Here is a 20,896-nt window from a genome sequence, read left to right as displayed (position 1 = left end):
GTCTTTTGGTGAACGAAAATACCCGAGTTGATTCTCTTGCTTTGTTCCTGTATATATTGTCGTTTGTTGTATTGTACTTGAGATTGTGACGCACGAGGTTTCTGCTGTGCGGTTGAGAATATTGTGATGCACGAGGTTTCTGCCGTGTGGTTGTTGATACTGTGATGCACGAGGTTGCTGCCGTGCGATTGCGAATATTGTGATGCACGAGGTTTCTGCCGTGCGGTTGATTTTGAAGGGTTGCACGAGGTCTTTGCCGTGCTGTTGTTGTTATTGATGTTTTGCACATGCGTCGTAATAAGGCGGGGGTATGTTATATGCTTATATGTGGGTTGCGCATGTGGCGGAATAAGGAGGGAACATTGTGATGCACGTGTGGTGAAATAAGGCGGTGCCTATTATCTTATTATTTGCACACGTGGCGAAATAAGGTGGGGTATGTCAGGGGATGATTGTAGAGAATTGTGACGGCCTGTGGAGGCATTCCTATTTGTTTAATAATGTGATTGTGGGTTGCTTACCGGTATGAGCTTTATCGCATGGAGGTTGTGAGGAAACATCGTACGTGCGGTCCGTTCTCCTTTTCATGTTTACTAGCTGGTAGAATTTTGTTAGAAACATTTGCACAAGCATACACGTAGCTGAACACCCCTATTAGAGGTGAATTCCTCCTGATTTTGCTAAGGGTGGAGGTACGCCCTTGTTTATCCATTATATTTGTGAGAGTGGCCCTAGTTAGCCAGTTAGTTGTCGGTATGACCATAAGATTGATGGGGCACAGGATGCCAATTGTTAGATTGCAGATGCTGGGTTTTCGCGAGTTGTGGTTCGTCCGAGACTTGGTGAAATTGTGGAAAGAGTTGGATAAGACCTTTATGAACATCATTGTAGGATATGAGTTATTGACTTGTTTTCCCATTGTTGTGTTGGGACCTTAGGATTTGGATTGTGATTTTGCCGTCATTTCCTATCCTCATTTATTATATTCTCGTTGTTACTTGTTGTATTTTTTTCCCTTATTGTGAATTGTAGCATTCTTGGTCATTCATGCAGTCTTTACATATTTATATGTCATTTCCATTATTCCTATGATTATACTGTTTATTGACCGGTAGGTGCCTTGACTGTTCCTCGTCACTACTCCACCGAGGTTAGTCTTGAACTTACTGGGCACCGCCGTGGTGTGCTCATGCTACTCTTCTGCACATTTTTGTTGTGCAGATACAGGTACTCCCACTCAATTCTGTCAGCCTTGGAAGGAGGCGTATCGGTAGAGACTTCGAGGTATATCTGCTACGTCCGCAGACCGAGGAGTCCCTTTCCAGTTTTCTGTAATAAGTATAGCTCTTTCAGCAGTTCTCCTTTGTATAGATATTCTTGAGTCAGAGCCTCTTATGTATCCCTTAGCTTGTGATTTGTGAGTTTCCGGGTTTTGGGAATTGTTTTAGACTTGTGATATTGAGTTGTACTTGCCATGCGGCATTCAGTACAGTTTCCTTTAGATATTTGATTTTATTTTCTCTATTTTTCCGCAATTATTATATTTCCGCAAATGTTAGGCTTACCTGGTCATGGGGACCAGGTGCCGTCATGACATGTTTACGGTTGGTGAACTAGGGTCGTGACAGGCTTCCACTTTTCTCTCCCAATCAAGGTACAAGTCTGGATCCCTTGTTCCCTTGAAAGATGGCATCTTCATCTTTATGTTACTTATATTATCATCTTCTAGTCTTCCTCTTTGTCCCCTCCTATCTCTTCCTACCCGATTATAATCAATATCATCATTAAAATCATCGATAGGGTTTTCTTGATTTACAATGGGAGTGGGTACATTTCTCCTAGCTTGGGGTCTAGCGTTATTTCCCCTCCTAAGTACAGCTATAGTAATATTTTGCTCAGCAATGGTGTTCCTCATCTCTTGGAATTGCAAATTCCACCTTTCAAATTGTTGGTACATATCTCCCAAGGTGAAATCATTCCTTCCTTTGATTTCGGCTTCTTGAAGAACCCTTTGTTCATCATCACTACGTGTATGAGACTTCCTGAACAAAGCAATATATATCTCTCAAATGGCTTTTCGCTCTGATGTTCTCACCTCTCTTGCCTTTTTCCACTCAATGCAACTCTTGGTTGTTAATCTTTAGATTTATTAATAAACTTTACTAGTCACAACCCTTAGTGATAAGAATATGGAGTTAGAAAAAGAAAAAAAAGTGAATGACCAAACCTAGGAAGAATAGGAATTGGTTAGTAGGAAAAAAAGGAAAGAATTTTAGGAAACCCAAAACCCACAAGAATTAGGAAAGAAGTTTCCTTAATCTTCTAGAACAAGGATCACCTCTTCTTGTTTCCGTTCTTGACTTAGAAACCAAATAATACTTGAATTCTAAAAATAATAATGAGCAATAACACTTTTTTTGGGGCTAATTTTTGTTTTTTTTTCTGTTTTTTTTTGCTCAAGAACCTCCCAAGATTATCAATATTAAAATCATGATTAGACTATGCTCTGATACCATTTGATAACAACACGATAGGGGATTCCAGAATTACTAAAGAAAAATAAGAAAATTAAGAAACGTGCGGAAGCTAAAGAAAATAAAGAAATGAAAAAGGACGGAAAATTAAAGATAGATTGAATTCAAGAAAGAGTTTCTTGAATTCAAGAAGTCTATTCTTGAAGTTGAATCCTAACAACAACAATTAGCTAGCAAAAAACTAATCGCCTTTGGTAGAGAATTAAAACAAGAGATAGATTGTGAAACCCGACCCTTTAGAATAACAAGAACAACAATAAGCCTAAACTTATCACCTTTATTGAATACCCTAGAAGTGATCTAAGATTTTCGAAACGAGTTTAAATCTTACCACCTTAAGTTGAGTCTTGAAGGTTGAAGAATAAATCCAAGATAGCCACACACAAGAGTGCTAGAAAAATCTCACAATTTTTATTGATAATGCTCTGAATTTAAAAGCAAAGAAGATACCCCGTTATATAGGGAAGGGGTCACGAAATTCTACCTAAAAAACCAGGAAATAAAGTCCTAAACTACTTTGGGCAACAAGTCCAACTACCATAGGAGAAGGTAAAACTCTAGGAAACAAAAACCAAGTCAACTTGGAAAGTAATTCCAATAATCTTAGGAAAAGAAAAACAAAACCTTAACTACCTAGGAAGGCATCAAATATGTCTAACAAACTAGGAAACAAAATAAGCAACTTTGACTCCTTCTCCTATGTATTGGCCGCCCCTCCTTGAGCTGACTTGGGCTCCTAGTTGGCTCCTTTGTGAGTTGATTTAGGCGCCTAATTTAGGCCCTCCTTGGCTGGTGCTTGGAGCCCTATCTACCTCATGTTGGACTTGGACCATGAAATGAGTGTAGCACTTAGCAAAATCCCCTCCATAATTCTTGAGCTCTTTTTCCACCATTAGCGCCTTCTTGATCTCCCATTGAAGCCCAACGACCTTGTCTTTCTTCTTCTTATCATGAGACCTTGTGAATGGCTTTCTTGGTGCTCCTAAAGCTTTATCCTTGTCCGTGGAGCTATCACAACCAGCTCGGGGTGGAGCCCAGGCAGCTAAAAGTCGCCCTAGAGGGAAGGCCGATCATGTGGCGGTTAGGCCAGATTCTATGCCATTCTTGCCATGCCAGACGTTGTTGCTTTAGATGCAGTGATCAGAGGTATTATCTCAGTATGCCACATGGATGCTTCTTATTATTTGACCCTGATTACACTTATTCGTATGTATCATCGTATTTTTATCATTATCTGGATATGCCCCATAAGTCCTTAGTTTTATCTGTTCATGTATCTATGCCGGTGGGCGATACTATTTTTGTGGACCGTGTATATCGGTCATGTGTAGTGACTATTGGAGGATTGGAGACTAGAGTTGATCATTTATTGCTTAGTATGGTTGATTCACGTGATCTTGGGTGTGAATTGGTTGTCTCCATGTCATGATATTCTGGATTGTCACACTAAGACCGTGATGTTGGCGATGACGGGGTTGCCAAGGATCGAATTGAGAGGTTCTCTAGATTATGTTCCCAGCAGAGTGATTTAATATTTAAAGGCCCAGCGGATGGTTAAGAAGGGTTGTTTATCTTATTTAGCCTTTATGAGGGATGTTGTTGCTAATACTCCTACTATTGATTCTGTTCCGGTGGTGCGAGATTTTCTGGATGTGTATCCTGCAAACTTGTCGGGCATGCCGCATGATAGGGATATTGACTTTGGTATTGACTTGGTGCCGGGCACTCAGCCCATTTCTATTCCACTGTATCGTATAACACCAACTGAGTTGAAGGAATTGAAAGAGCAGCTTCAGGAACTTCTTGATAAGGGGTTTATTAGGCCTAGTGTGTCGCCTTGGGGTGCACCGGTTATGTTTGTGAAGAAGTAGGATGGTACTATGCGGATGTTTATTGATTATAAGCAGTTGACAAGGTTCGATCAAGAACAAATATCCTTTGTCGCGTATTGATGATATATTTGACCAGCTTCAGGGAGAGAGAGTGTTCTCTAAGATTGATTTGAGGTCTGGGTATCACCAGTTGAGGATTCGGGACTCGGATATTCAAATACGGTATTCAGGACCCGTTATGGTCATTATGAGTTCCTTGTGATGTCTTTTGGGCTGACCAACGCCCCAACAACATTCATGCATCTGATGAACAGTGTGTTTTAGCCTTATCTCGACTCGTTTGTTATAATATTCATTGATGATATCCTGGTGTACTCTCGTAGCCAGGAGGAGCATGCCCAACATTTGAGGATTTTGTTGTAGCGGTTGAGGGAGGAGAAACTTTATGCCAAGTTCTCCAAGTGTGAGTTTTGGCTCAGTTCAGTGACGTTCTTAGGGCACATGGTATCTAGTGAAGGGATTCAGGTGGATCCAAAGAAGATAGAGGCAGTTCAGAGTTGGCCCAAACCATCCTCAACTATGGATATTCGAAGATTTCTCAGCTTGGCTGATTATTATCATCGCTTTGTGAAGGGTTTCTTGTTTATTGCATCGCCATTGACCAAATTGACCCAAAAAGGTGCTATTTTCAGATGGTAGGATGAGTGTAATGAGAGCTTTCAGAAGCTCAAGACTGCCTTGATCATAGCTCCAGTTCTAGTTTTGTCTTCAGCTTTAGGCTCTTATACAGTGTATTATGATGCTTCTCGAATTGGTATTGGGTGTGTCTTGATGCAAGAGGGAAGAGTGATTGCGTATGCTTCACGCAAGTTGAATTCCCATGAGAAGAACTACCATGTTCATGATTTGGAGTTGGTTGCCATCGTTCATGCATTGAAGGAGGCATTATCTCTACGTTGTGTCTTGTGAGGTATTTACGGATCATCGGAGTCTCCAGCACTTGTTCAAACAAAAGGATCTAAATTTGAGGCAGCGGAGATGGTTGGAGCTGCTAAAGGATTATGATATCACCATTCTGTATCATCTCGGGAAGGCCAATATAGTGGACGATGCCTTGAGTAGGAAGGCGGTGAGTATGGGTACCCTTGCATTCATTTATATTGGTGAGAGACCTCTTTCAATTGATGTTCAGGCCTTGGCCAACCAGTTTGTGAGGTTAGATATGTCGGAGCCCAATCGGGTTCTAGCTTGTGTGGTTTCTCGGTCTTCCTTATATGATTGCATCAGAGAGCGCTAGTATGATGACCCTCATTTGCTTGTCCTTAAGGACACGGTTCAGCACGGTGATGCTAGAGATGTTTTTATGGGGGATGATGGGGTGTTGAGGATGCAGGGTTGGATTTGTGTGCCTAATGTAGATGGGCTACGTGAGTTGATTCTTAAGGAGGCTCACAGTTCGCAGTATTCCATTCATCCAGGTGTTGCAAAGATGTACCAGGATTTGAGGCAGCATTATTGGTAGTGTAGAATGAAGAAGGACATAGTGGGGTTTGTAGCTTGGTGCCTGAACTATCAGCAGGTGAAGTATGAGCATCAGATATCGGGTGGATTGCTTCAGAGGCTAGAGATTCCAGAGTAGAAATAAGAGTGGATCACCATGGATTTTGTAGTTGGGCTCCCACGGACTTTGAGGAAGTTCGATGTTATTTGGGTGATTGTGGATCGGCTGACCAAGTCCGTGCACTTTATTCCAACAACAGCTACCAATCGAGCATTCAGATCGTATGAGGCTTTATATGGGAGGCGATGCCGATCTCCGGTGGGTTGGTTTAAGACAGGTGAGGCTAGGCTATTGGGTACCGACTTGGTTCAGGATGCTTTGGACAAGGTTTAATTGATGCAGGATCGGCTTTGCACGGTACAATCTAGACAGAAGAGTTACGCCGATAGGAATGTTCGTGATGTTGCTTTCATGGTCGGGGAGAAGTTTCTGCTCAAGGTTTCACCCATGAAGGGTGTTATGAGGTTCGGGAAAAAGGGCAAGTTGAGCCCTCGGTATATTGGGCCGTTTGAGGTTCTTTAGAGGATTGGAGAGGTCGCTTAGAAGCTTGCCTAGCCACCTAGTGTGTCGAGTGTGCATCCAATATTTCATGTTTCTATGCTCCAGAAGTATGTCGGCGATCCATCTTATGTTTTGGATTTTAGCACGATTCAGTTGGATGGTGATCTGACTTATGATGTGGAGCCGGTGGCCATTTTGGATCGGCAGGTTCGAAAGTTGAGGTCAAAGAACATAGCTACAATGAAGGTGTAATGGAGAGGTCAGCCCATTGAGTAGGCTACTTGGGAGACCGAGCAAGAGATGCGGAGAAGATATCCACACCTATTTGAGACTCCAGGTACGTTTCTAGACCCGTTCGAGAACGAACGTTTATTTAAGAGGGGGAGGATGTAATGACCTGGCCGGTTGTTTTGAGAGTTGTAGCCCCATTCCCTTATTTACTGCTCATTTTTTACTTTATAGATGTTATGTGACTTGCCAGGGTAGTCGGTTCGGGTCCGGATGGGTTTTGGAATGAATTAAGACACTTAGTCTCAAAGTTAGAAGCTTGAGTTAAAAGGTTGACAAGATGTTGGTTTATGTGTAAACGAGTCCGGAATGGAGTTTTGATGGTTTCGTTAGCTCCGTTGGGTGATTTTGACTTAGGAGCGTGTTCGGATTGTGATTTGGAGGTCTATAGTTGAGTTAGGCTTGAAATGGCGAAAGTTGGAAATTTGGAAATTTGGAAGTTTGACCGAGAGTGGACTTTGTAGATATCGGGTTTGGATTGGAGTACCGGGAGTTGGAGTAGGTTCGCGGTATCATTTGTGACTTGTGTGCAAAATTGGGGTCAATTGGACGTTATTTGATAGGTTTCGGCGTCGTTTGTAGAAGTTGGAATTTCCTTAGTTCAATAGGCTTGAATTGGGGTGCGATTCTGTTTTCCTTCTTCGCGTCGCGATATGAGCCGCCCATTCGCGAAGGGTAGTTGAAGGCAGGCGAAGATTTTTTGCTCGCATTTGCGAAGGGGGAGCCACGTTCGCGAAGGACTGGGTAGGTGATGCATCATGAACGCGTGAAGTGGGTCGCATTCACGAAGAGGAAGAAGAGGCAGCTGGGACCCCACGCGTTTGGTCTTCAAGTTCGCGAAATAGGGATCACGTTCACGAAGCTATGGGTCAGATAGGCATCGCGTTTGCGAGTGGAGCCTCATGTTCGTGTAGAAGGCTTTGGGGCAGCAGATGGATTTGTGCTACGCGAACGCGAGAGGAGGACCACGTTCGTGAAGAAGAAGGTCATTGGCTTAAATGTTCAAAAACGATTGTTTGAGTTCAGAACACAAAATTGATTTTGGGAGCTCGGTAGGAGGCGATTCTTAGGGAGATTTTCAAGTGGGTGATTGGGGTAAGTGATTCTTACCTAGTTTTGATTAATTTCCATGATTATGTATTTAATTTCATCATTAAATTAGTGATTTGGGGTGGAAAATTGGGGGAAAATGGAGAAAAGTTCTTAGGCCAAATTTTGAAGTTTTGATCGAAATTTTGGTGTCGGATTTGAGTAATTTTGGTATGGGTGGTCTTGTGGTTCAGTGGGTGTTCGGATTTTGTGACTTTAACCCGATTCCGAGACGTGGCCCCGGGGGACGACTTTTGAGTTGACTTTTTGACTTTTGATTAATAGCTTAGTATTTTCTTAAGGAATTGATTCTTTTAACTCGTGTTGATTGTATTGAATTGTTTGTGACTAAATTTGAGGCATTCAGAGGCCGTTTCGCGAGGTAAAGGTGTGTTGGGGTAGAGATTTGCGCGGTTTGAGCTAAGGAATAGTTCTAAATTTGGTTCTGAGGGTATTAAACCCCGTATTATGTGCCATGTGTTTGGTTTTGAGGTGACACACATGCTAGGTGACGGGCGTGTGGGCGTGCACCATAGGAATTGTTACTTGGTCAAATTTCATGGAATTCTATAGTTTGAGATCTAATGTTATCCGTACATTCTCCATGTGTCATAGAAATTAAACTGCAATCATGTTAGAAATCATGTTTAGACTATGTGTTAGCACTGTAGGGACCCACAGAGGTCATGTACATGTTGATTATCTGCTAAATGTTGTTTTGTACTCAGTCACAGTTTTCTCGCATATTATACCACAATCTTTATTTGTTCTTTGTTGATACATTATATCATTTCTATTTGAGTTGATTATTATGATTATTGAGAGCCCGGGAGACTGGAGAGGTTGATGACTGAGTGTGGATGGGGGCTCGATATTGAGGATATTTATGGAATCGGACTGCATGCCGCAGCATGTTTCATTGGTTTATGCCATGATTGGCTTGTTATAGCGCTTGGGCTGAAGGAGCCCCTCCGGAGTTTGTACACACCCCCAGTGAGTGCAGGTACCTACTGAGTGTGAGTGCCTTGTGCCAAGCGACTGAGAGAAATGAGTGACTGTGAGGAATGAGTGATTGTGAGGTTGGAGCGAATGGGAGGACTGAGTGACATTTGTTCTGAGAGGATGCATTTGATGTCATTACTGTTGTACTTCAGCTGTTATATATCATCGTCTTACAATTTCTGAGAGATATTATATTTTGCTTAACTTGAACTTGACTTGAATTAGGCAGAGATGGCAGTCTTACTTCCACAGGCTCTTGAATGAAGATGGAGATAGGGGCATTGTGCTGGGGGAGTTGGAGTACTCGGAGCGGCAGCGAGATTTTGGGTACTGTAGACGTATACGAGTGGGGGAGGTTGTAGGGGCTATGCGCAGAATGAGTGGGGGTAGAGCGACGGGGCCGGACGATATCCCGGTGGAATTCTGGAAGAGCGTGGGTAAGGAGGGCTTGGAATGGCTTGCTGGGTTATTTAACACCATTTTTAGGACGCAGAGGATGCCCGAAGAGTGGAGGCAGAGTACGATGATCACGTTGTACAAGAATAAGGGGGATGTCCAAAACTGCAACAACTATAGGGGTATCAAGTTGTTAAGCCATACGATAAAAGTATGGGAGAGGGTGATTGAAGGGAGGTTGAGGAGGTGTGTGTCCATTTTCGAGAACCAGTTTGGTTTCATGCCGGGACGGTCGACCACTGAGGCCATTTATATTGTGAGGAGATTGGTGGAGCAGTTTAGGGCAGTGAAGAAAGATTTGCACATGGTGTTCATTGACCTGGAGAAGGCCTATGACAAAGTCCCCAGAGAGGTTCTATGGAGATGTTTGGAGGCTAGAGGAGTGCCTGTAGCGTATATTAGAGTGATTCAGGACATGTGTGATGGAGCTAAGACACAGGTTAGGACAGCAGGTGGAGACTCGGATTACTTTCCGGTTGAGTTGGGGTTGCATCAGGGATCAGCAGTTAGCTCGTTTTTGTTTTCCCTGGCGATGGATTCTTTGACACGTCACATTCAAGGGGAGATGCCATGGTGCTTGTTATTTGTGGATGACATAGTCCTGATTGATGAGATGCGAGGTGGCGTTAACGAGAGGCTGGAGGTCTGGAGACATACCCTGGAGTCTAAGGGTTTCAAGTTGAGCAGGACCAAGACATAATACTTGGAGTGCAAGTTCAGCGGTGTTACCCAGGAGGCGGACGGAGATATTAAACTCGATACGCAAGTCATTTCCAGGAGAGAGAGTTTAAAGTATCTGGGATCTATAATTCAGAAGGATGGGGAGATAGATAAGGATGTCACACACCGTATCGGACCAGGGTGGATGAAGTGGAGGCTCGCTTCCGGTGTCTTGTGTGATAAGAATATGCCGTTGAGACTTAAGGGTAAGTTTTACAAGGTAGTGGTTAGACCGACTATGTTGTATGGGGCAGAGTGTTGGCCAGTCAAAAACTCTCATATCCAGCAGATGAAGGTAGCGGAAATGAGGATGTTGAGATGGATGTGTGGGCATACTAGGTTGGATACAATTAGGAATGAAGTTATTCGAGACAAGGTGGGAGTGGCCCCTGTGGAGGCAAAGATGCGTGAGGCAAGGTTGAGATGGTTCGGGCATGTTAAGAGGAGAAGCGCAGATGCCCCTGTCAGGAGATGTGAGAGGTTGGCCTTAGGAGGTGAGAGGAGGGGTAGAGGTAGGCCAAAGAAGTCTTGGGGAGAGGTGATCAGGCGAGATATGGCGCTACTTGAGCTAACCGAGGACATGACTCTAGATAGAAGGGTGTGGAGGTTGAAGATTAGGGTAGAAGGTTAGTAGATAGTCGTGTATCTCCCTTTGTCTTCTCTAGCTCGATAGTATTAGCGCTAGTACGGTACCCTTTTTTTTCCTTAGTTTGCTAGATTCGCATGTCTCGTTTCGTTGTTACTTACCATTGGTATTTCCGTAGTTTGTTAGCAGTACTTCATTCATATTCTCGTCTGCTGCCTTGGAACTAGTTTTCTAAATATGTTATCTTGATACTACTTGTTATCAGTACCCCTTTCATATTATCTGTTGTTATCTCTGATTTAGTTTTCTAATTATTGTTTTGCTATTACTTGCTACCAGGGCTTCTCTCATCTTCTTTAGCCGAGGGTCTATCGGAAACAATCTCTCTGCCCTTCCAGGGTAGGGGTAAGGCTGCGTACATCCTACCCTCCCCAGAACCCACTTATGAGACCACACTGGGTTGTTGTTGTTGTTGAACTTGACTTGAATTAACTGTTTTGGCCTTAGTTGTCGAACTTGAAAGCATGCCTACCTTCCTATGTTGAAATTAATGTAATTGAACTATATCTGTGAAGCTCGTCACTACTGTCAGTCCTTGTTTAGTCTTGTTACTTACTGAGTTGGTTGTACTCACGCTACACCCTGCACTTCTTGTGCAGATCCAGGCGTTTTCGGACACGGTGGGTGTTGATTTCCTTACGCAGCTTGATCGTTGGAAATTCTAAGAAGTTGTCGGCGTTCGCAGACCTTGTTTCTCTTTCCCTATCTTTTCGCTTATTGTATTTAGTTTCGCACTATCATAGACAGTATTTTTCAGACATGTGATGTATAGATGCTCATGTACTCAGTGACACCTTGATGTTGGGAATTTCTGTATTGGTTTTGACTTTCTATCTAGTTTTTGAGAGTTTGATGAATTTAAACCCGTGTTGTTTTTACTTTTCATTTAAAAGTGTTGGAATCATTTCGAAATATTGGCTTGCCTAGTACCACGTTAGGCCCCATCACGACAGGCTAAGTTTTGGCTCGTGACATAAGGCAAATACCACTCCGCAAGAAAACCTTCCAAGTGACCAACCCTAGTCAAAACACTTGGCGAATTTGAATGAACAAGTGTCAATGCAAATAGACCAATCAATCGACATTAACCCTTCCCAACAAGTTTCTCATAACCCCATGCAAACAAGATCTTCTACCAAAGATTTGCAATCATTGTCACTAAACCAACGCTCCAACTCTGAAAATTCTCCTTCTTTATCTACCACACTCGAACAAATCAATATCACAGACCAAGCACACTCGCTCGACTAACCTTCAGAATCTAACAATGGCAAACTTCCCACCCCTCCCACACCAAGTTCCATTTCATCCACCAACCTTTGTATCACCACCACTGCCTCCCAATCAAGAACCCATGACCTGGATCGAATAAGGGCTCCAGGGCCATGCAACCTTCTTCCCCATGAACATCAATGGTCAGGATGTTTAGATAGTCTTACAAAATCCACAATTCCTGGCACAGCTTATCTCGGACGGGATGGCCTTAGCCATGGGCAATTACATCAACCATATGTGGCTAGCCAATACACTAGACCCACTAGCCCTAGCCATGGCACCAACCCTCTTCCACAACATGCAAGCCCAATGGAACCTTCCCCATCACTACAACCCTCTCAACAACACAGAGCTAATATACCAACTTCCATTCTTCACTCCAGTGGAAGAAGTAACGAACAACCCAATATTCTTCCCTTGGCAGCCAATACCCCGTTAGATATCTATCACCAACAACTCTTTCACAACGAGCCAGAACAAAAGGAGCAAGAAATGGAGGAAGAGATGGTCAAGGAAATCATAATCCCTCACCACAGGGGATCGTTCATAGAAATTTCAACCATTAGAGAAGCATCCCTCATGTTATTCTAGGAGATGGAGGACAATAAATATGTATTCAAATGCCCAGTGGCTCTCTATTAATGCTCCATAGACATCCGCCCTCCACTTCTCGGAGCAGCGGGGAACTTTGCAGTAGTGTTGAGCCCGTCCTTGAGGAAACACACTCAGCTCCTACTTGAGGTACTTCTACACATAATGACTCAAATGAATAGGCCTATCAACTTAGTGATTTGGAACATTAGAGGAGTCAACAATGACTAATTCAAGAGGAACCTTAGGGATCTTCTCACTACCCACAACCCCTGCATGGTTTCCCTACTCGAAACTAAGATGGCCGACCACTCCCCACTCCATGATGAATTTCACTTCTCAGACATGCTTGAAGTCCCTGCAGTAGGACTTTCGGGTGGTATAGTCATTCTTTGGTATGGGAACCTAGTTGTTGTCAATCTAGTTAGCAAAACACACCAAGAAATTCATGCAATGATACATGTACAACAAATCACCCTCCTTGGCTTATAAGTATTGTTTATGCTAGCACTTCCATCAACTTTCGTAATATTTAATGGGATAACGTACTACTAATTATTTAGGTCCATGGTTAGTAGGGGATATTTTAATGAAATCCTTTCCCAAGGGGATAAGTAGGGTGGTAGACCTCTCAGCCCTAACCGTTCTTCCCGCTTTTGGTCATGCATTAATTATTGTAAATTAATGGAAGGCTTCAAAGGAGCTAGATACACCTGGACAAACTGTAGATTTAGACCAAACAGTTTAATTTTGGAAAGACGCGATAGATGTTTAGCTAATGAACTATGGTAAGAACATTACCTAAAGCAACTATCACACGCTTTCCGGACCTTATTCAGACCATAACTCCCTACTTCTTAATATTGTTAAGCCTAACCCTATCCCTAGAAATAAATATTTTAGGCTTGAACCCTTCTGGTGTAACCATGCCAGTTTGAAAAAATTGTTAAATACAACTGGCATTGGAAACCCCTCATTGAAGCCATTGATCTTTTCCAACATAATGCTAGTGTATGGGCCAGGGAAACATTTGGTAATACCAGCAGGGGAAAATAAATCAAAATATTGGCTAGGTTGAATGGAATTCAAGCTTCCCCTCGTTACCCTACTAGCCAATTTCTTCAGCTGCTTGAAAACGACCTTATCACCGATTATAACAACCTTCTAAAAATTGAAGAAGACTACTGAAAAATTCATTCCCGTATCAATTGGTTTAACGACGGAGATGCCAACACAAATTTTTTCCATCTTATCGTGGTCAATAGAAGAAGAACTAACAATATAGCCTTTTTTAAAGATAGTGAGGGTAGTTGGATTAATGTCCCAGCACAAATTCTTAACCATACATCACAACACTTCCAAAAAACCTTCCAAACAGACCATATAGTAACCCCTTGGAAAAATATTTTAAATTCTCCTACAAAACCTTTGACACTATTGATCTTACTCAACTAGACCGTCTCTTTCAAGATTACGAAATTACTCGTGCCATTTTTTCCTTGAAGCCCCTCAAAGCACCAGGCCCTGACCGTATGCACCCATTTTTTATTATCAAAAATATTGGCATATTATCAAGCACTTTGTCTTGTCATACTGCCATGATATTTTTCAAGACCTTTCGATTCCGGAGAAGCTTAATTCAACTCACATTTGCCTAATCCCAAAATTTCAAAATGTGAACAACCTCAACAATTTCTGTCCCACAGGACTTTGTAACACTATATACAAGGTTATTGCTAAAATTATCGTTAATAAAATAAAACCCTTCCTTGAAAAACTCATTAGCCCCTACCAATCTAGCTTTCTTAAGGGCAGATGCACTAGTGATAATGCAATCGTAATTCAAGAAATTATTAACCATTTTCAAAAAATTAGAGGTCATCGTGGTAAAGTCGTGCTTAAAATAGACCTTGAAAAGGCTTTTGACAGACTCGAATAGTCCTTTATTTACAGAGCACTTCTATTCTTTAAATTCCCACCACGTATCACCAAACTCATTATGAGCTGCATCAGTACTTCTAGAATCGCAATCTTAGTCAACGGATCAAAAACACTTTCTTCAATCCAACTAGAGGCATCAGGCAAAGAGACCCTATGTCTCCGTACTTCTTTATCCTCTACATGAATTACTCTTGAAATATATCTCCCACCAGGTCAATATCGACCTATGGGATCCTATCCAAATTAATCATACTGGGCCCCTGCTCTCTCACCTATTCTCTGCAGATGACCTAACACTAGCGGCAAATGCCAATGTAAAATTTGTTCAATCCATCAAGCACTGCCTCACATTCTTTAGCCAACTTTCGGGCCAAAAGATCAATACTAACACATCCAAAATCATCTTCTCCAAGAATTGTGATACTAACACCAAGAATCACTTAGCCAACATCCTCAATGTCAAAACTAGCACTAATTTCGGCCAATACTTGGGTTTTTCTATTCTCCCTCATAAGCCTAAAGCATCTGACCTCCACTACATCATGGATATATAAACTCCACGCTTGCTGGTTGGAAGACTAACTTCCTATCTATAGGGGTAGAACTACCTTAGCTAGGTCTACCCTAAACTCACTCCTGAACCACTCAATGCAATATATTTTTCTTCATGCTTCAATACTAAAAAAAATTGACGAAATTCAAAGAGATTTCATCTGGGAAACTACCACCACAAGGAAGAAATTCACTATATCAAGTGGGACATTATTACTCTGCAAAAATATGAAGGTGGACTAGGCATTAGGAAATCCAAAGAAAAAAATATTGCCCTACTCTCTAGTATCTCTTGGCGCCTTTTCACAAACCCTACATCTATTTGGGCCAAAATACTAATCAGTAATTATAGTAATAAAAGAAATCTTACCTCTCACTCCTTCATCTGGGCCAACATTCTAACAGGTTGGAAATACTACTCCAAAGGACTATCTTGGATAATTGGACTGGGAAACATCAACTGCTGGTCCTCAGCATGGGTCCCCAACCTTCCTCCACTGAACATCCTAATCCAAGAACCCCTAAGCCAAGCAGACTCTTCACTAAAAGTAAAAGATCTTTGGATTGACAACCAGTGGGATCTATCCAAAATTTCATATGAACTACCCACATACATTACTAAAAAAAATACTCTCTATCGACATTTCCAATCTCCAGAGTTCCAGAGATACCATTTTGGGCTCTCTATTTCATTGGGTCCTTTTCTACAAAATCAGTTTATAATCTCATCTCCATACCAACACTCACTACCTAAAGGTTTCATTGGATCTGGAGATTAACTACTCTCAATAAGATTAAGTTCTTCCTTTGGCAATGCTCTCATAATCGCCTACCTACCAAATCCTACCTCCATTACATTGGTCTTGACATCGACACAACGTGCTCAATCTGCCAAAGTGCTGAGGAGATTATCACCCATATCTTCTTCGATTGCCCAATAGCGCAAACCTTTTGGAAAGACATTATCCCACAATCAGTCCCTACACAACAACTCTGACCACTGGCTCACTACTCTAAAAAATCTTTCCATCAATACTGAACACCTAAATCTAACCTAGAATGACATATCCCCATTCGCAATATGGCACCTTTGGCTCAATAGGAACAATAACTACCACAACAACTTTTGTAAAGTTCTCACCCTCAACACTGTTGTCATATGTTGCATGGAGTATAAATTTTACACTGACTCACCAAATCAAGATCGCACCACCACTCCTATATTAGTAAGGTGGCACCCCCAGCTATAACCGATTTAAAACTCAACATAGATGGGGTTTTAAAAGAAAAATAAAACAAAGGTGGTATTGGAGGTATTTTCCGGAATAAAAATGGCGACTGGATCCTTGCCTACTACATGCCCGCTTATGGCTACACAGCTACTTACATGGAGCTGCTCGCCTTAAAGCATGGCCTCTACATTGCACAAACTAGCCATTTTCACAGTTTAGAAATTGAAAGGGGTGCCACTGAAATATTCCAATTACTTTGTCATGATAACTGCTCCCTCTACACTAACCTTGTTAATGAGTGCAGGTCATTATTGAAGGAACTGGGGAATCCGACGATCCGCCATAGCTTCATAGAGGAAAATAATGTTGCACATGTTTTGGCTACAGTAGGATCCAAGCAAGCTACCACAAGCACCCTTGCAATACAAAGTTCTCCACCTAGGATGTTTGAAAGTGCTCCGGGAAGACAAAATTGGAGCACCCCATACTAGACTAGTAACTACAATCGTATTAAGTAATTTGGCTGAACTTGGTAACCCTAGTAGTATTAGTAACTCTATCTCTAAGACCCCTACTGGCTTAGACGTTTCTGATAGTCCCAACGGGACTTCATCCTTATGTACTGCTACTAATTTTAAGTTTTAATAACTTTCGTCTTTCAACCAAAAAGAAACTAAGTTTTTCAGATTGTGTTTTCTCATAATAATTAAATATATATGGGAAAGACTAATTGAAATTTTGTCAGCTTACATACCATTTAAGAGCTATATGAACTTCAAGTAAGGCAACGAGAGAATTTTTCGTGCGTAACGTTTACCAGCTGTTGCTACCTTTTAGATTACAACACTCCTACCAACATTTATAATTTAAAACTTGAAGTGTCCTTTTCGTACCTTTTGACTTTATTTTATTTTTATTTTTATTTTTATTCTTGTCTTCCCCATTGGGTATTCATTAAGTGCTTATTCATCCTTCACAATCTAACCCACCAACTTTTCCTACACCGAGTATAGCTTTTATGCTCTATCTTTTTTATGTATTAAGGACGTTTTTCTTAATGGTTATATACATGGACCAAATAGTCCAACCACAATACGTTAAGGACCATTTGATCAATTTCTCCTCAATTTGTATATATTCGGGACTATTTTTGTTAGTGGTTATATATGAAGGACCAAATAATTCAACCCCAAATCCATTAAAGACCATTTGATCATTTTATCCTCAATCTCCCTCTCCTCAACCTACTTTCGTAAGGGCTCAAATTAAGAAAATTATCAATTTATATTTTACTTTATACTATATATTTATTTTAAGTTATATTTTCTGGTTGAGATAATTGATTTTTGGTCCCTTAATTATTTTAAGTTACTAGTCTAAGGATACGCGCGTTGCGCGTGTATTCTTATCTAAATGAGTACAAATTTTTACAAAATTATAATATTAAATTTCTGATTGAATCATGAAATATATGTCAAGAAGAAACTTGATTCTTGATTCTATTTTGCTAACTCATTAAAAGAAGAAACTTTGTCCGACAGGATTTCTCAGTCATCTCAATCAATATATCTAACATAAAATTTATTTAAAATTTATAATTTTATTGCTTTAATTTTACAAGTTACGCATCCTTTTTAGTTTTAACTAAATCATATAACTTTAAAGATCCAGAATTATTATATTTTTATTTTCAAAAAGCTATATATTCTTATGTTAGTTCTAATTAAAAAGACATAAACAGGGTGTCATCTAACTGACATAAGACGTTAATACTATCCTAAAAGGAGTAAAAATATGAAATTCACGTAAAAATTAGATTTAGAGTTTATTCTTTCAATCAATTCTCACGAATATAGTGTGTTAGTTTTCTTGTATTTATATAATCCGTTTTTATATTTTAATTGGGACGTTTTAAAAGTTAGTCTAATTTGATTCAAAAAGAAAATTATAATTATTTTTTAAAATATTTTTATGAGAAAATTGTTACCAAAATAATTTTCTTGTATATTTTTCTGTAATCTATATTTTTATTTTGTCATGTTTATAAGCGTGCTCATAATTAAACGACCAAATTAAAAAATAAAAAATGACATTCTAATAAAAAATGCTCATAATTTCTTCGTAGCAATGTATGTGCACGTAGTATAGAATATACTACTCCATCTAAATTTGATTTCAGCCTCATTCAACTCTCTAAAAAAAAAAAGTTGTGTAAGACTATAAATATTTAATTAGAATTAAAAGCTAAACTAATAATAACGTGGACCATCTTTGAACAATTGTGGTTATATTTTTTCGATCCATATAAGGTAACTTTTAGTGTCCTAAATATTTGGATTTTATACATAGTTTAAATAGGAAACTATTTAATAAGTCAAATTTTAGTTGGTTTTAAAATCCTAAATATTAAGAAAATAACTTAAATTACAATTCTATCCAATGTGAAATCTATTTTTAGAGGGTAAAAAAGACGAAGGACATTTCGCTAAAGGCCTTCGTGCTTTTAATATAGTATAGATATTCTCATATTGCAATCACTATCTCCCAATTAGTATGCGACTATTTTCCTAGAAGCAAATTATGTCCTAATTTGAATAGCATTGCTTCATCTGTCGATAATATTATTCAATTCAAGAAGACTGTCTTTATTCAGTGGCTAAAGTCCCATATAGATTATATTAAAACAGAATTCAGATGGCAGTTGTAAATATAGTTCATGCCGTAGTGGTAGTGGTGATGTGACAGATATAGGCAAAGTCATTTCATCTATATATATATATATATACAATTAAGTTGGGAGCTTCTAGCAGTAATAGAGTTGAAGCTACTACGTTACTAATAGGTGTCAGAAAAATAGCTGATAATATTGATCAAGAACAAGAAGGAAATAAAGAACAACTCATCGAAAAATACTGTGTCGTGGCAAGCCACTGTCTTAAAAGTAATTTTCCTTGAATGAGTGCAATCGTTAAGACGGGTCACTCTCCATGGTTCCATAGCACCTCCAAACACATGAATTTGTGGCTGGAAATTTGGAGTTTGCATAAAACAATTGCCAAAAGACTGACTGAAGAAGAAAAGAGAAGATTAAGGTATTTTCTGTGTTAGATAATTCACAAAGAGGACTATTTTTTATAGGCAAAGCTGTTGGACAGTTAGAACTGAAGAAATTAATATGTAATTGTTACAGGAATTACAATATAGCCGTTACAAATATTATACACAGTTGATACAAAGAAATAAATTAGACATTACATAGTTCAATAAATGAATTTGGACATATTCTGGTAAGCATGTGTTCCGACACTTTTCTTGTAAGCTCAAAAATGAAAAAATAAATTTTTAGCAAAACCATATTTGGATTAAGCCTCACATTTATCTCGTAGGCAGGAGGTAAATCGAACCGTTTTACCTTCAGTACCAATTTCTCATATGCTCGAGGCTACTCCCTTTTACTAGCTCTTTATAAGCCCAACTAGCTCTTTATAAGCCCAACAAAGAGCAATTCATTATAAAGAGAAGAAAGAAATTTTTCACAACCAATGAGGGACACTTTGTCTTTCATAAAAGACAAAGTTATAAAGACAAAGAAGTGAGAAAGTAATGGACTACAAAGGAATCTTTGACTTTGCATTATTTAATAATACCAACAATCTCCCACTAATGCAAAGACAAAAAATAGAAAGAAAAGGGACCACTGAATGGATATGAGTTGAGACCCCCACAATACAAACTATTTCCTTAATTTAATGCAAACTCCACGATACTAACAAAGTGCTTTTATGGTCATGCACATACCTTGGATCTCATGGGTGCTCTAGAAAGACATCTCAAGTCTTTTATAAAAGGTGACTACACATTTTACTCACGTATGTGATTCCATCAAGTCTATCCACACATAGACCACCTTAAGGCTATGGAATCATTAAGAGCAAAATAAGCTCAACCTTATAAAAGCACTAACACACGCCATTGGATAGAAAATTTAGTGCATATTGAGATCTCATATGGCTTTATTTGACAACAAACGAGTATCCACCATACTTTCCTAATCAATAGGCTTTAGCCCCATCCCCTCGACGTTTCAAAGATAACTATCCTCGCTAAACCCTTGGTTAAAGTATCCACCAAATTTCTTTTGGACCTTACATATTCCAAAAAAATAACACCATATTTCAATAATTATTTTACCGCGATATGTTTAATGCGAATATGTGTTCTCTTTCATTGCACATATTATTTTGGCAATTTCATTTGCCGTCGGTGAGTCACAAAGTAGAGAAACTGGTGAAGCTTGTCTCTCCACAAAGACACGTCTGCCAATAAGTTTCTCAGCCATTCGACTTCTTGTCCTGCCAACTCAAGAGCAATAAATTCAGACTCCATAGTAGAACGTGCTATACAGGTCTATTTTGAAGACTTCCACGAAATAACACATGCACCTAAATTAAACACATAGCCAAGAGCATTCCAGTGTTCACTACTAGATTGTGAGTATATCTACTCAATTTGCTAACAACATAAGCAATATCAGATCGTGTATAATTCAAGAGAAATATTACACTACCAATAATCTTAGCATATTCAGTTTGAGAAACACTAGATTCTTTATTCTTTCTCAAGTGAATGCTAGGACAATAAGGAGTTCTCACATGAGCTACATCAAAATAATCAAA

Source organism: Nicotiana attenuata, chromosome 5 (genome assembly GCF_001879085.1).
Source record: "Nicotiana attenuata strain UT chromosome 5, NIATTr2, whole genome shotgun sequence".
NCBI lineage: Eukaryota > Viridiplantae > Streptophyta > Magnoliopsida > Solanales > Solanaceae > Nicotiana > Nicotiana attenuata.
Note: the sequence above shows the minus strand (reverse complement) of the source record.